This window comes from Macaca nemestrina, chromosome 16 (genome assembly GCF_043159975.1).
Source record: "Macaca nemestrina isolate mMacNem1 chromosome 16, mMacNem.hap1, whole genome shotgun sequence".
NCBI classification, from domain to species: Eukaryota; Metazoa; Chordata; class Mammalia; order Primates; family Cercopithecidae; genus Macaca; species Macaca nemestrina.
Genome location: NC_092140.1, coordinates 95829613 through 95846457, shown reverse-complemented (window position 1 = coordinate 95846457; position 16845 = coordinate 95829613). Strand labels below are relative to the sequence as shown.

General features: G+C 43.6%; 1 protein-coding gene across 1 annotated transcript in view; it reads right to left on the bottom strand.

The window, feature by feature from the left end:
• The window catches only part of LOC105485963 (high mobility group box 1), a 154523-nt gene that overhangs the window by 59569 nt on the left and 78109 nt on the right, over nt 1-16845 (bottom strand). The gene's annotated exons all lie outside the window — the stretch shown is intronic.

Here is a 16845-nt window from a genome sequence, read left to right as displayed (position 1 = left end):
CTAGAGATGTCACATTGAACTTAGAAAACAGTTTCTGCTACCCTCAAGAACTATCTTTCATAACAAGTACTAAATATGATCAAATGTAAGCCCATTGATGCAGCATTATATTATGCAGTCCTCAGAAAGGAAAAATGCTCCTTTAATTAAACTAAACTATGAGATGATGCTTCCTTATCACTTACCATTTTATACTTTCTGAAACTGCTTTTTTAGACTTAGATTTTTAAAATATTTAACACTCTTTTGCATACACAAAAAGGAAAATATAGGCAAAATAAATTGATTTAAAATATTCCTAAATTGTCTTCTTGGCCAGGCACAGTGGCTGACGCCCATAATCCCAGCACTTGGGAAGCCGAGGCAGGAGGATCACTTGAGTCCAGGAGTTCGAGACCAGCCTGGCCAACATGGTGAAACCCCATCTCTACTAAAAATACAAAAACTAGAGGGGCATGGTGGCACATGCCTGTAATCCCAGCTACTCTGGAGGCTGAAGCACGAGAATCACTTGAACCTGGGAGGTGGAGGTTGCAGTGAGCTGAGTTTGGGCCACTACACTCCAGCGTGGGCAACAGGGTGAGACTCTGTCTCAAAAAAAATAAAAATAGGCTGGGCACAGTGGCTCACACTTGTAATCCCAGCACATTGGGAGGCCAAGGCGGGCGGCTCACTTGAAGCCAGGAGTTTGGGACCAGCCTGGCCAACATGGTAAAACCCTGTTTCCACTAAAAATACAAAAATTAGCTGGTTGTGGTGGCGCATGCCTGTAATCCCAGCTACTTGGGTGGCTGAGGCACGAGAATCACTTGAACCTGGGAGGCGGAGGTAGCAGTGAGCTGAGATCAGGCCACTGTACTTCAGCCTGGGCCACACACAGAATGAGACTCCATCTTGATTAATAAATAAATAAAATAAAAATAAAATATTCCTAAATTGTCTTCTCATTCAGAATCTCAGCCTTGTGAATCACTTGTTTGACTCAGAGTCTGCCTTGCTGCTTATTCACTCAATATCGTCCTCTGTGCCACCAAGGGCATTGGTGATGCAGCATTTCTTAAGAGAATCCAACAGTACTAAAAGCTCTTGGGGCTGGGCTCTTTGCTTGCCTATTTTTGATTCCTGCTTCAAGATCATTGCCAAGCACGTGATGATTTATCATTCTCCCCACCTCTTTTCCCATAAACATTTGGTTCCCAGGAAGGAAAGGAGTGCTTCCCTCTTCCTTCTGGGATTTTATTCCAAGCAACTGATACCCATTTTCTAAGTTTGGACACTAGTGCTTTTGATGTTCATGGACATACAGGCAATGACGACTGTGGCCTGGCAAGCAGATTGTGAGACACCTTCCATCATAAGATGTGTCCTGAATTTCAGACATACTGGTAATAGGTTAATCAAGCCCAGAATTGATCTTTGCTGGAGTTCGGTTCCATTTGGTCATTTGCTGAAAACCCAGTATTATTATTAATGGCCTTTGTGTTGTCCTTATTTTTTCCCATAACAGCTTCATTGAAATGAAATTCACATACCATACAATCTACCCACTTAAAGTGAAAAATTCAGTGGAGTTTAGTATGTTCAAAATATACTGATAAATCAATTTTAGTACAATTTCATTACCCCAAAAAGAAATCCTGGACCCATTAGCAGTTAGTACCCATTCCTCCCCTGACTCCAAGCCCCTGGCCACCATTAATCTACTTTTTATCTCTATAGATTTGCCTATTCTGGATATTTTGTATAAGCGGCATTGCAATATGTGGTCTTTTGTGACTGGCTTCCTTTCCTTAGCATGTTTTCAAGGTTCATCCATGTTGCAGTGTATGAGCACTTCATACCCTTTTATTGTTGAGTAATATCAGTTGCATGGATATACCACATTTTATTTATTCACTTGTCAGTTGACGGACACATGAGTGGTTTCTGCTTTTGGCTATTATGAATAATGCTGCTATAAGCATTCATGTACAAGGTTTTGTGTAGATACATGTTTTCACGTCTCTTGGGTACATCCCTAGAAGTAGAACTGTGGGATCATGGGGTAAGTCAATATTTGCCTGTCTGAAGAACAGCCACCTTGTGTTCCAAAGCAGAGGCACCATTTTACAATCCTACCAGCAATAGATGAGGGTTTCAATTTCTCTACATCCTTGTCCAACACTTGTTATCATCTGTCTTTGTGATTAGAACCATCTTGGTGGGTGTGAACTGATAACTCATCATGGCATTGCATTTATTTTTAAAGCATTCACCTGCATTTTCTCATTTGATCCTCACAACACCTATCAACATTTCTTACACACAGTCAATGAAACAAACATGAAGAGTAATTCACTGACTTGCTCAAGATAGCATAGTGACAGAATGTGAGTTAAAACATAATCATAATACTTTTTTTTTTTTTGGCAAGACAGGGTCTTGCTCTGTCGCCCAGGCTGAAGTGCAGTGGTATGTTCATAGCTCACTGCAGTCTTAAACTCCTGGACTCAAGTGATCCTCTCACCTCAGCCTCTTGAGTAGCCGGGACCACAGGTACATGCCACCATGCCCAGCTAACTTCTTTATTTTTTGTAGAGACTGGGTCTTGACATGTTGGTCTCAAACTTTTGGGCTCAGCTTCTTAAAGTGTTGGGATTACAGGTGTGAGCCACTGTGCCTGGCCATAATCTTGCTTCTAGTGTCTGAGACCATTGCCCTTTTACCCCTCCGGGCTGTTCCAACCCCAGGATAGCTACCTAACTGTGATAGAGTAAGGTCAAGAGTGATGACGAATTAGAGGTAAACTGGGGAGGGGGAGGACTGGGTGCAGAAATGCTGTCAGGACATAGTATGACAACACCACTTTAGGACATAGTATGACAACACCACTTTAGGTGATGTGGCATGGCTCCTGGCATCTGCAAGACAGCAATAGCTAGTGAAACCGTATTTTTCGTTTGCAACAGCTCAGTAAGATGGATCTGATGTTGGGAAAAGGCTCAGTTATAGCTTGGGTTATGGAGGCAAACAAGTCTAAAAGTCTTTTTTTTTTTTTTTTGAGACAGGGTCTTGCTGTGTTGCCCTGGCTTTAGTGCAGTGGTGCAACCTCCACTTCCCAGGCACAAGCATTCGTCCCACCTCTGCTTCCTCAGTAGCTGGGATTACAAGCACGCACTGCCGTGCCTGGCTCATTTTTGTATTTTTAGTAGAGACAGGGTTTTGCCACGTTGCCCAGGGTGGTCTAGTCCTCCTGGGTTCAAGCGATCTGCCCGCCTCAGCCTCCCAAAGTGTTGGGATTACAGGCGTGAACCACTGTGCCTGGTCCAACTTACGACAAAGTCTATCGCCTTGCCTTTACAGCCTACAGGAAATGGCTGTGTCATCCAGGTTGGTCTGCTTTTGGTACAACAGTTCTTGTAGTTATAACATTGGGGAAGGATAATTTTCTAGCTCTGCCTATCTCCCAGTAGGTACAGTAGATATCAGCCTCAGTTGGTTACAGGATTCATTACTTTCTGTGTTTATGAACTGAGAGAACTGAAAAATTTTGCTTATGCTTACATTTTCTATTCATGAACTATCTCCTTTTTGTGCATAAAAATCAATATTTTATGAAATAATCTCCTTGGAGGTTAAGTGCTACAGCACCACTCTTTCCTAGTCAAAGAAACTCTGCACATGGCTCGACCCTGGCTGAGCAAGGGAAAAGGCCTCTATACCAAGCTTTCCTACTTCGCTAGGAAAAGTCAGCTTCGAATCACTGGACCATAAAATCTTATTGGAGTTACAGAGTGAGATAGGTTAATCAGCATGTGGTATATCTACTGAAGCCAAGTATTTTTTTTTTTTCAGGATTTGCCCGAAAGATGTTACCACTCTTTGTACAACAAAATGTATTAGGATAGGGCCCGCTCTCTGCATGTGCCAGTGTGGCTGAAAGAACCAGTGTTCTTTTCACACTTAAGCCATGCTCGGACTGTCCCCTCATCTTGCTTACAGGAGCTGCCACTTGTACCACCTGGTGCTGCATTTGGCATTTGTTTTTGTTGGGCTCTTTTTTTTTTTTTTTTTTGCTTTGAGATGGGGTCTCACTCTATTGCCCAGGCTGGAGTGCATGGTGCCATCTTGGCTCACTGCAGCCCCAACCTCCCGGACTCGAGCCGTCTTCCTGCTTCAGCTTCTTGTGTAGCTGGGACTACAGGAGAGTGCCACCACTCCCCTGCTATTTTTATTTTTTTTCAGATCTTTTGTAGAGAGGGTGTATATTAGTCCATTTTCACACTGCTATAAAGAACTACCGGACACATATACACCATGGAATACTATGTAGCCATAAAAAGGGATGAGTTCATGTCCTTTGCAGGGACATGGATGAAGCTGGAAACCATCATTCTCAGCAAAGTAACACAAGAACAGAAAATCAAACACCACATGCTCTCACTCGTAAGTGGGAGTTGAACGAGAACACATGGACACAGGGAGGGGAACATCATACACCAGGGCCTGTTAGGGGGTTGGGGACAAAGGGAGGGATAGTATTAGGAGAAGTACCTAATGTAGATGACAGGTTGAGGGGTGCAGCAAACCACCATGGTACGTGTATACCTATGTAACAAACCTGCACGTTCTGCACATGTATCCCAGAACTTAAAGTATATTTAAAAAAAAAAAAAGAAAGAAAAATAAAAAGAAAAAAAGAACTGCCCCAGACTGGGTGGAAAGAGGTTTAATTGACTCACAGTTGAGCATGGCTTGGGAGACTTCAGGAAACTTACAATCATGGTGGATGGTGAAGGGGAAGCAAGGTGCCTTCTTCACAAGGTGGCAGGAGAGGGAATGAATGCAGGAGGAACTACCAAACTTATAAAACCATCAGGTCTCATGGGAACTCACTCACTACCATGAGAACAGCATGGGGAAATGGCCCCCGTGATTCAATTACCTCCACCTGGTCTCTCCCTTGACACACGGGGATTACAATTCAAGATGAGATTTGGGTGGGGACACAAAGCCTAACCATATAATGGGGGTATCGTCATGTTGCCCAGGCTGGTCTCAAGTTCCTGAGCTCAAGCGATCTGTCCACTTTGGCCTCCAAAAGTGCTGGGATTGCAGCATGAGCCACTGAGCCCCGCCTGGCAATTTTTTTAAAAATTGGAAGGCAACATGCAACATTAAATAACCCACATCTAACAACTTTTATTTCTTTTTTTTTTGAGACAGGGTCTTGCTCTGATGCCCAGGCTGGAAGGCAGTGGCATGATCTCAGCTCACTGCAACCACCACCTTCCAGGTTCAAGCGATTCTCGTGCCTCAGTCTCCTGAGTAGCTGGGATTACAGGCATGCGCCACCATGTCTGGCTCATTTTTCTATTTTTAGTAGAGACGGGGTTTCACCATATTGGCCAGGCTGGTCTCAAACTCCTGACCTCAAGTGATCCGCCTGCCTCGGCCTCCCAAAGTGCTGGGTTTATAGGCATGAGCCACTATGCCTGGCCCGAACACCTATTTTCTACCACAGACTTGTGAATTATTCATTATTTCTCTAACTCTATGAGATTCCATTTTTTATGCCCATTTTGCCGATGAGAGATGAAGGCTGAGACATTAAGACAGAGAACAGTGAGACTGGTTCTAGCTGCGTATCATTTCACCTCTGAGTCTGAGGTTCTTCATCTAAACAGGGAGATCTGCAACCTCACGAGATAACCTAAAAAAATTTAAAATCAAAATAGGCATAATCACAGTGCCTACCTCACAGGGCTATAGGGACATGATGTCTACGAGGAGCCTGACAGTGCTTGGCATACAGCAAGACCTTGATATGGGGGACAGCAAGGCTGCCACCACGAGCCCTAGTTCTACCACCACTAAATGACTTGTCCCAAGACAACCAGAAAGGGGCCTCCGCCCTCTGTCACCAAAGCTCCTGCTTCCCTCCATACCACAGAGCCTTCCTGCGGGAGAGTCTGCGTGTCTTCATTTCTCTTGCTGTTGTCCACAAGTGTTCTAATGATTTGGCAGCACTTAGCACTGTTTTGTCTCAGATCACAATCAGCCCAAGGTCCGTGCTCCATTAGGAATGTCCGCTCATTTCTACCGCAGTGTTTTCCACACATCCTTCTGATGGCCTTTGGATTTGCATCCTGCAGCGACGCAGGCTCCTTGGCCAGGAGGAGCTCAAAGGGGCCAAGCCTGCCTTTTAATGAGTAGCATGGGCCATTCCTCGCTGAAGCTCAAGAGTCCTCACAGAGCAGGGGCCACAGTGGCTGTGCATCCGGTGCTGAGCCTTCTCTCTCCAGGGAGGCGGGCGAGAAAGCTGAGAAGGGGCAGTGGTCTCAAAAAGGGAATGGACCTGCCTGGGGAGGCAGTTGCTGGGCCTAGGACTTAGGTTCGTAGTCTGTTTGCCAGAACTGAAGCTTCAGTTGGAAGAAACTTCAGGCAGAAGCTGGCTTGTCAGCGCACCAAGGAAGGAACCTCTCGGGGATGGTGGGCCCCCTGACCTTTGTCCCCACCCTGAGACTGCAGTGCAGCTCGGTGAGTAACACCCGAGGCTGGGGTGGTAGCTCCTATCTCTGAGACTCTTCCCACCTTCCTCAGATATTGGTGGTCCACAGTGGCTGGGAACTTGCTTCTATGAATGACATACGATTGCCTGTGTCTGTGCCACTACTTCCCCTGAGGAAGTGGGCTGTCACTTCCTCAGGGTCAGCATCACCACGACATCCAGCGCTGCCCTTAACTGCAGAAACAGAAGGCTCCGATACAGTGTGACATAAAAAGAGATAGAGAGGAGACGGGCAAGCTCACCTTTACTCAGCCCCGACCCCATGCCCAGCCCTATGCTATGCTGAAGTTATTAATAAATGTCCACAAGACTGGAAAGGAGTCTTATTCCTACTCCCAGAGAAGGGAATCAAAGCTTAAAAATAACCTTCCCAAGGTCATATGGCCAAATGTTTAGTGAAGTCAGGGTTCAAAGTCAAACTCTGAAAGACGTGTGCTCTTCCCCCAATAGTAGAATGCCTTCCATAGTCCCCCAATCTATACCCTCCTGCTGCTCTTTTTTAAAATTTAAAATTTAAAAAGGAAAACCAGGTGTTATTTCAAAATTTTATTTAAAGTTGAGAACAACCGTTTGAAGAGAGCTGTCAGTGGATTTATGCACTCTGGTGACCCTAAATTGGAAGAAGCAGGCACTTTTACAGCAGCGCATCCTCGTGCGGTCTTAACAACCTGACCCAGAGCAGGGAACTCAGTGTGCTGCAGCGCCAGTGACCAGGCAACCCGTCTTCTGGGCTGTTTTCTACATACAGGTTTTGACTCAGGGCTCCCATCACCAGCAAAATGTGAACGTGAAATGTCTTTTTTCAGGTGGGGGATGAGGTGCATGATCTTGAGCCATTTACCTTCTTTCACGGCCAACCACCACCAACTGGGACCATCAGAGGGATGGGATGAAGGAGATTTGTACCACTCAGAAGGGATAACTGAAGGGGTTCCCAGCCCAGAGCCCTTCCCTTTTTAGGAACAGAAAGATCACTACTGTGGTGGGGGGAGGGTGAGATCATATTAACCCATAAAAGGACTACCGTATTGCATTCCCTTGCTTTTGACTGAGTTTACACAAACTTGTGAGGTCATGCTTGTTGCCTCTGGTTGACCAGATGCCTGCATATGCAGTTATATACATATTTGCTTGATTTTCTAAAAAGAGAATGAGTTAGTTGTGTATGCTGTGTGTTTGGAAGATAACATCTCAAGGCATGACATCCATTGAGAACAGCTGATAGGTTAAAAACGGAGAACTACTGGGACTTGGAAGCTGCGAAAGAATCCAGGGGAAACGTCCTCAACTGAAGTCTGCATAAGATTGAATTTTAGATGCCTTGGGTAGTCAGAAAGAATCACATCCTTTATAATTCGGTATTTCTGGATGGTGAAATGAAGAAACTAGTAAAGACATCCTAAATGACGGAAAAGGCAATGGTGTCTGTGAGTTTCTTCACCCACATCTCCATCACAACGTGACCCTGCACAGTCTCTCTGCGTGTCCCCTTTAGTGACATTCCCTGCTCAGAGAGGTTTCACATCTGCCAAGGCCACTTATTCTGAAAGGGAGAAATAATGTGTATTGGAACAAACTTTATCATTGACATATGCGGGGTCACGGATGTCCTATGCACCAAGGACAACTAATGAGGCAAGAAGTAACTGAGCTATCACCAAAAAACTGTTTGCAAAGTTATCTGAACGTTCTTTCTACATTTAAGGCCCTGTCTACATTTTGCCACATTTTAAAGTTTCTTTATAGGTGTTTGAAACATGACCATTTCAAACTATGATTTTGAAATGAAGTTCCGTGAAATCCCTTAGGCATACGAGGCACTGCTGGGTGATGAACGCAAACTTGATTCACTTGTATTGGCTCCTCCAGATGCTGAGTCATTATGATGCCAGATTTCAGTGAGAAAAAATACAGAGAGAATACTGGACATGATTTCTATCGTTGTGAACAAAGGTGAATGGATAGATGGCCCATTTCAAACAGGCGAGGGATTCAAGAATGTTGAAACAGCAGCCATACAGCTAACAGATTTCTATGCAAAAAAATATGCCACTATCCAACCTGTCTCCCACACACATCTTCTCTCTCTACTTTTTCTCAACATTTTATCCAGGACCATGTTTCTAAGCATATTATGTCCCCACCACCATCTAACCAAACTCTAGGCCAGCCTTCCAATTGGATTTGCAGAACATGCATAACATTTCCAAATGGATGGTGGCAATAAAGAAATGATGTCTTTAGTCATGATGAAAAAAATTCAAATTCAACAATGACACCCATTTTTTCACATACTGAATTGCCAAAGATTTAAAAATAGTAACAGGCCGGGCGCGGTGGCTCACGCCTGTAATCCCAGCACTTTGGGAGGCCGAGGCGGGCGGATCACAAGGTCAGGAGATCGAGACCACGGTGAAACCCCGTCTCTACTAAAAATACAAAAAATTAGCCGGGCGCGGTTGTGGGCGCCTGTAGTCTCAGCTACTCGGGAGGCTGAGGCAGGAGAATGGCGTGAACCCGGGAGGCGGAGCTTGCAGTGAGCCGAGATCGCGCCACTGCACTCCAGCCTGGGCGACAGAGCCAGACTCCGTCTCAAAAAAAAAAAAAAAAAAAAAAAAAAAAAAAAAATAATAATAATAATAATAATAATAACAAATAAAAGCAATAATAAGACAATCATATATAATACATGATACAGGTTGAGCAACCCTCATCTGAAAAACCCAAAATCCAAAATGTTCTAAAATTTCTGAAACACCTGACTTCTTGTGATGGGTCACAAAAATTGCTAAGAATATTGCATAAAATTACCTTCAGCCTCCCTGTATAGAGCGTATATGAAGCATAAATGAATTTCATGTTTAGATTTGGGTCCCACGCCCATGATATCTCATTATGTATACCCAAATATTCCAAAATCCTAAAAAATCTGAAGTCTGAAACATACCTGGTCCTAAGCATTTTGTGTAAAGAATACTCAACTTGTGCAGGTAAAAGTGTGTAGGGGAAAACGGATCTCATACATGTACTGCTGGGAATGTAAGTCAGTGCAACATGATAACAATTATCTGCATGGATACCCTTTGACCAATACAAGTTCCCCTGTAGGAATTTATCTTACAGATCTGCTCACTGAAGTGGGCAAAGATATAGGTAAAAGAATATTTTTGGGGCTCTGCTAACAATGGTGAAAACTACGTCAATAAGGGAATGGTGAAATAAATTACACCTACAAGGTAGAATATTACACAGTTCTTAAAAAAGACGTAGTATATATAAATCTCTGTGGTGGAAAGAAATTTTTTACATGCTTAGTGATATTTGTGCAACAAGAACACAAGTGCAAGCTGGGTGTGGTGGCTCATGCCTGTAATCCTAGCATTTTGGGAGGTGGAGGCAGGCAGATTGCTTGAGCCCAGGAGTTCGAGCCCAGCCTGGCCAACGTAACGAAACCCTGTCTCTACAAAAAATATAAAATTTAGCTGGGTGTGCTGGCACACGTTTGTAATCCCAGTTACTCAGAAGGCTGAGGTGAGAGGGTCACCTGAGCCCAGGAGGTTGAGGCTGCAGTGAGCTGATATTGTGCCACTGCACTCCAGACTGGGCAAGAGTGAGACCCTGTCTCAAAAAACAAAACCCAAGTGCACACACACATTTGCATATGCAGAGAAGCTGTGAAGACCATAATGCCACTCTGGGTAGTGGGACTGAAAGGCATGGTGAAATTGGTGACTTTAAGGTTTTACTTTTTTTTTTTTTTTTTTTTGAGATGGAGTCTTGCTCTGTCACCCAGGCTGGAGTGCAGTGGCCGGACCTCAGCTCACTGCAAGCTCCGCCTCCCGGGTTTTACGCCATTCTCCTGCCTCAGCCTCCCGAGTAGCTGGGACTACAGGCGCCCGCCACCTCGCCCGGCTATTTTTTTGTATTTTTTAGTAGAGACGGGGTTTCACCGTGTTAGCCGGGATCGTCTCTCGATCTCCTGACCTCGTGATCCGCCTGTCTCGGCCTCCCAAAGTGCTGGGATTACAGGCTTGAGCCACCGCGCCCGGCCAAGGTTTTACTTTATTAACTGCAGATTTGTTTTTCATGTTTAGGATGAGCTTAAATTGCTACTATAATTTTCAAAATTAAAATGAATGATGGCATCCCCTGTGACAGGTGCCCCAAGCCTGCTGATTAAAGCTAATGAAGGAAAGGAGAACAAGGCCTCAACTAAAATAATGAGTCTATCAAGAATAAAAAAAGAGGGTATGTATTCGCACAGAAACCCTAGGCACAGTGGCTCCTCATTGCTACGGGAATATTTAAAGATGCAGCGCACCCATGCTGGAAGTGGAACTCTCCTAACCACCACCAACTACTCGGAACGGCTCTGGTAGGTAACACATGCATGTGTGTGTGTGTGTTTTCAGCGAAATTTTTTTCCTGAATATGAAAGTCACACATGCTCATTGTAAAATATTTTACAGCTGGGTGCTGTGGCTCATGCCTGTAATCTCAGCACTTTTGGGAGGCCGAGATGGGTGGATCACCTGAGGTCAGAAGTTCAAGACCAGCCTGACCAACATGGTGAAACCCTGTCTCTACTAAAAACACAAAAATTAGCTGGGCGTGGTGGTGGGCACCTGTAATCCCAACTACTCGGAGGCTGAAGCAGGAGAAAGGCTTGAACTCGGGAGGTGGAGGTTGCAGTGAGCCAAGATCACACCATTGCACTCCAGCCTGGGCAACAGGGCGAGACTCCATCTCAAAAACAATAAAAAATAAATAAAATAAATAATAAATAAATCAAACATCTTACAAAACAGAAATCTAAAGTCCTTCATAATTCTACTTCCCAAAGACAGCCACTTTTATGGTATTATAGCATTTCTTTAAGCATGTCCAATAATCAATATATTTTTTAAAAATTGGGCCAGGCGCAGTGGCTCACACCTGTAATCCTAGCACTTTGGGAGGCCGAGGCGAGCAGATCACAAGGTCAGGAGTTCGAGACCAGCCTAATCAACATGGTGAAACCCGTCTCGACTAAAAGTACAAAAATTAGCTGGTCATGGTGGCGGGCACCTGTAATCCCAGCTACTCAGGAGGCTGAGGCAGGAGAATTGCTTGAACTCGGGAGGCGGAGGTTGTCATGAGCTGAGATCTCACCACTGCACTCCAGACTGGGTGACAGAGCAAGACTCCATCTCAAAAACAAACAAACAAACAAACAAACAAACAAACAAACAAAAAATGGGGTCAGGATTTTGCAACTTGTTTTTTTCCCACTAAGTAGTGAGGCAAATATCTTTCCATATAAGTAGACATAGGTATACTTCATTCTTTTAAATAGCTCCATAGTATTCCATTATATTGCTATGTCATAATTAAAAATAAATCAATCCCTTATTTTTTTTAATATATTTTTTGAGATGGTGTCTCACTCTGTCACCTATGCTGGAGTGCAGTGGCGCAATCTCAGCTCACTGCAAGCTCCGCCTCCCAGGTTCAAGTGATTCTCCTGCCTCAACCTCCGGAGTAGCTGGGACTGGACTATAGGCATGCACCACCATGCCCAGCTAATTTTTATATTTTTAGTAGAGATGGGGTTTCGCCATGTTGGCCAGGCTGGTCTCAAACTCCTGACCTCAAGTGATCCACCTGCCTCGGCCTCCCAAAGTGCTGGGATTACAAGGGTGAGCCACCATGTCCGCCCCTTATTAGATTTTTAGCCTCCTTCCAGATGTTTGGTTTTATAAGACTGCAATCAACCATCCATGTATGTGAATCTGTGCACATGAGTACTTCCACAGATGAGCTCCTAGAAGTAGAATACAGCTTGATTGGAGGTGACATATGTTCTTTAAATCCTCATTACAACCCTATGAAATAGGTATTATTTCCCCCACTTTTCCAGAAGAGGCAACAGACTATCACAATGGCTTCATAACTTCACCTGTAAAGGGCTGAACTAAGCTTCAGACTCAGGTCCAGCTGAGCCCAAAACATATATTTTTTCCACCGTGAGACCCAGATTCACATGCAGCAGGGCAGACAGGATTCAGCAGCAGTGGGCAGTGGGGCCAAGCAAAGGACCCTCAAGCCGATGTACATGCAGGGAGGCATTGGGATTGGAGCCTGGGGACATCTGTGCAACCACAGCCCAGAGACTTCAGTCTATTCTCCAATGTGGCTCAGTTAGGGCTTCTGGGGTTCTCATCTACAACAGAACCATAAAGCTTCCTCTGTATCTGGTTAACTTTGTTTTTTGTTGTTTTTGAGACAGACTCTCACTCTGTCACTCAGGCTGGAGTGCAGAGATGTGATCTCGGGTCATTGCAACTTTCACCTTCTGGGTTCAAGCGATTCTCCTGCCTCAGCCTCCCGAGTAGCTGGGATTACAGGTGTGCACCATCAGGTCTGGCCAATTTTTGTATTTTTAGTGGAGACAGGGTTTCACCATGTTGGCCAGGCTGGTCTTAAACTCCTGGCCTCAGGTGATCCGCCTGCCCTGGCCTCCCAAAGTGCTGGGATTACAGGTATGAGCCACCATGCCTGGCCAGTTCAAGCTGTTTTCTAACATCACTTTCGTAGGCTCCGTGACATTTTCCACCTTCTAGATTAGCATTTTCACTGTGCTATCCATTTGCTCTGCTTTAATGTTTACAGCACTGGAGAGACTGTTCAATGACTTACAGATGCTAAGAGGAGACAGATGCTTGAATGAGGACTAATTTCACAAGTCGGTATTAGATTATTTGTTAATCTTTTCTGCAGGGACTCTCATAATAAATCTTTGGATAAGGAGGGTCCTCTGTACAACCTTCCCCACTCAGCCTTTCTCTTTCTGCCATATCATCGAATCGTAGCTTCTGTCTTGACAAGCCAGCCAGCAGCACCTGATGGAGTTCATCCGAAGCTGTGCTTTGCCAGCACTTTGAAAAGGAGGGAACTTCAGTATTTGCTTAGTTCATTCTCAACTTTCTTAATTGTCAAGATTTGGAAGCAACAAAAATAGTTATCATGAGAATGAGAACTTCTGAAATTCAGTATTTTGGGGAAAAATTGTGTTTGCATATGTATGTATTGCTACTTTCTCTAAGCTGGAAAGATGATTGATGCTAGTAATTCACAAAAAAGGTAACATCTTTTCCTCCATGCTTCTCTTTACCATTTGAAATTCTGGAAGTTTCTAGGATGAATGGCTTCAGTATGCTTATTGTATCTTATCATTCCTCTTAACTGAATTAATGTGCACTTTTTAAAAACTGGCCGGGCACAGTGGCTCACACCTGTAATCCCAGCACTTTGGGAAGCTGAGGAGGGCAGATCACCTGAGGTCAGGAGTTCGAGACCAGCCTGGCCAACATGGCAAAACTGCATCTCTACTAAAAATACAAAAGTTAGCCATGTGTGGTGCCACGCGTCTGTAATCCCAGCTACTTGGGAGGCTGAGGCAGGAGAATCACTTGAACCTGGGAGGTGGAGGTTGCAGGGAGTTGAGATTGTGCCACTGCACTCCAGCCTGGGCAATGAGAGCAAAACTCTGTCTCAAAACAAAAACTGAAACAAAAATAAACCTATTTTCTGCTCACAATTAAGACGAGAATATAGGCAAAAGCTAAGCAACACACTCAAATAATCTAAGTCCATTTTTGTAATTATTACCAATAACGTAATTCAGAAAATGGAAGCACGTTTTAAATTTGATTTTCTTACCCTGTACACTACAGAACTAGATAAAAAACTCAAGTGCACTTAAAGGTTTCCTTCAGAAGGGATAGAAAAATGTTTTACTTTCTCAAATTAAATAGAAGTTACTGCAACAAATAATTCTCACTGTGTTGCAGATGAAACAATTATTTTTCTCCTCAGTGTTTTTAAAATTATCAAAATAACATATATGCCTAGTACATAAAACATAATATTGACTTCCTATCATAGGGTATTAGGATTCAGACTTTTTTCTAACTTTTTCCTCATGATGCAATATACTTTTCCCCTCCTCCTCCTAATTTCCCAATATGTATATTTTTAATTTTGTTTTTGAACTGGAGTTCAGTGGTGCAATCTTGTCTCACTGCAAGCTCCGTCTTCTGGGTTCAAGTGATTTTCCTGCTTCAGCCTCCAGAGTAGCTGGGACTACAGGCACACGCCAACACACCCGGCTAATGTTTGTATTTTCAGTGGAGACGGGGTTTCACCATGTTGACCAGGCTGGTCTCGAACTCTTGACCTCAGGTGATCTGCCTGCCTCAGCCTCCCAAAGTGCTGGGATTACAGAAATGAGCTACCATGCCTGGCCTAAAAATTAAATCAACATTCATATTATTCAATACTTGTGTAAATATTTTTCACTGTAGCGGACACTCATTGCATTTCCTTTCTTGGACATCTTTTTGTTTTCTGGTAGCTAGTAATTATCTTTTCTATTTCCATTTGCTTAGCTGTCTAGGTTCCTATCACTATTTGTCACCATACTCTCCAACAGAACTTTAAACTCCTCTCATACCACTTGGGCTACCGACTTCTTGGCAGCATCCTCCATCCTGCTCCACGGGGCCTGGATTCATCTCCAAGCCCGCAGGTCTACAGCTGCTTCCAACCATCATTTTGGAAATTCTCTTCCCTTCTTTTCTGTTCCCTGGCTCCTCTGTCTTCCCTGTTCTTATTTTTGTGATGTCTTCTAGAAACTTCCTGAGAAAGGATGCACAGGGAGAAAATTTTTTGAGACTATGTTTTACGAAATGTCTTTATTTTACCTTCTCACTTGATTGACAGTTTGGACGTAATTTCCCCTTAGCATGTTATAGGCATTTCTCTATTGTTGTTTACTTCCCAGTAATACTTTTAAGAAGTCTTAAGTTATTCTGTCTTGATCCTTTTATCTCCCCACCGTCACCTAGCCCCAACCAAAGCTGTTTGAATCCCCTCTTTATCCCCATAAATTTCACTATGGTGTGTTTTGATATGGAACTTAGAAAAACGTTAAGTTTTTACTGAAGTATAACATACAGAAGAGCACAAATCATTTTACAAAATGAACAAACATTTTGTGCAATTAATACCTAGATTAAGAAACAATGCTACCAACAGCCACCATCTGCCCCTTGTGAGAACCACTACTGTAATTTCCAGTACTGTGGATCAGTTTGCCTGTGTTTCAATTTTTATAGAAATGAAATCATTATATGTTTTTGTTTTTTTTGAGACGGAGTCATGCTCTGTTGCCCAGGCTGGAGTGCAGTGGTGCAATCTCGGCTCACTGCAAGCTCCGCCTCCCGGGTTCACGCCATTCTCCTGCCTCAGCATCCCGAGTAGCTGGGACTACAGGCGCCCGCCTGGCTAATTTTTTGTATTTTTAGTAGAGACAGGGTTTCACCATGTTAGCCAGGATGGTCTCGATCTCCTGACCTCGTGATCCACCCTCCTCGGCCTCCCAAAGTGCTGGGATTACAGGCATGAGCCACTGTGCCCAGCCGTATTTTTTAAAAATATGTACTCTTTTGCTCCTGGTCTCCTTCATTCACCATTAATTTTGTCTGATTCACCCACGTCGCTGCAGGTGGTGGCAATTCATTCACTCTTGTTCCACTATATATATATAATTGATGTATCCAGTTTTAATGAGGATGGACTTGTGACTATTTCCATTTCGGGGATACTAGAGACAGGGCTATATAAACGTTTGTGTACATGCCTCTGCTGAACAGATGTAGTTCTGTTGGATGGCATAAGACGTTTTTCATTTTCAATCTGAATTCTTTCTTGAGTATGGTGAAAATTGCTGGAATTAGTTCTTTTATGATTTCTCCCTTCTTCTCTTTTTTAAAATTTATTTTTTAACACAACATCAAGTTGCCTTTATCATCTATAATACAGTTATACCCAAACTTTCTAAGACCACCCTGCCCAGAGCAGGGAATTCCAACGAGCCCCTGAAGACACACAAAGGTGAATGTGGAAGATCATAGTTCCAGCTGAGGTCACAAGTCTTCCACTCAAACGCTCCATGCTTTTCATTTCCGTTTGTTAAAGAAAGCATCTTACAGGACGTTGTTGAACATAATTTCATCCCAGACACCAGGTTTTCTCAATAATACACAGCTCCATGAAATTTGTGTTTCCATCTGACTGATAAGAATACAAAGTAATTTTTATTTTTTTATTTTATTTTATTTTTTGGTGATATAGAGAAGTACAACTATCAGTCAGATTCCTTTAGTAATAAAGAAGAGGAGAGGAAAGAAAGCATTTGGGCTTTGCGGGCAGCTGGTTTCTACTTGTCTGAGGGTGTGACATCAAAAGAGTTA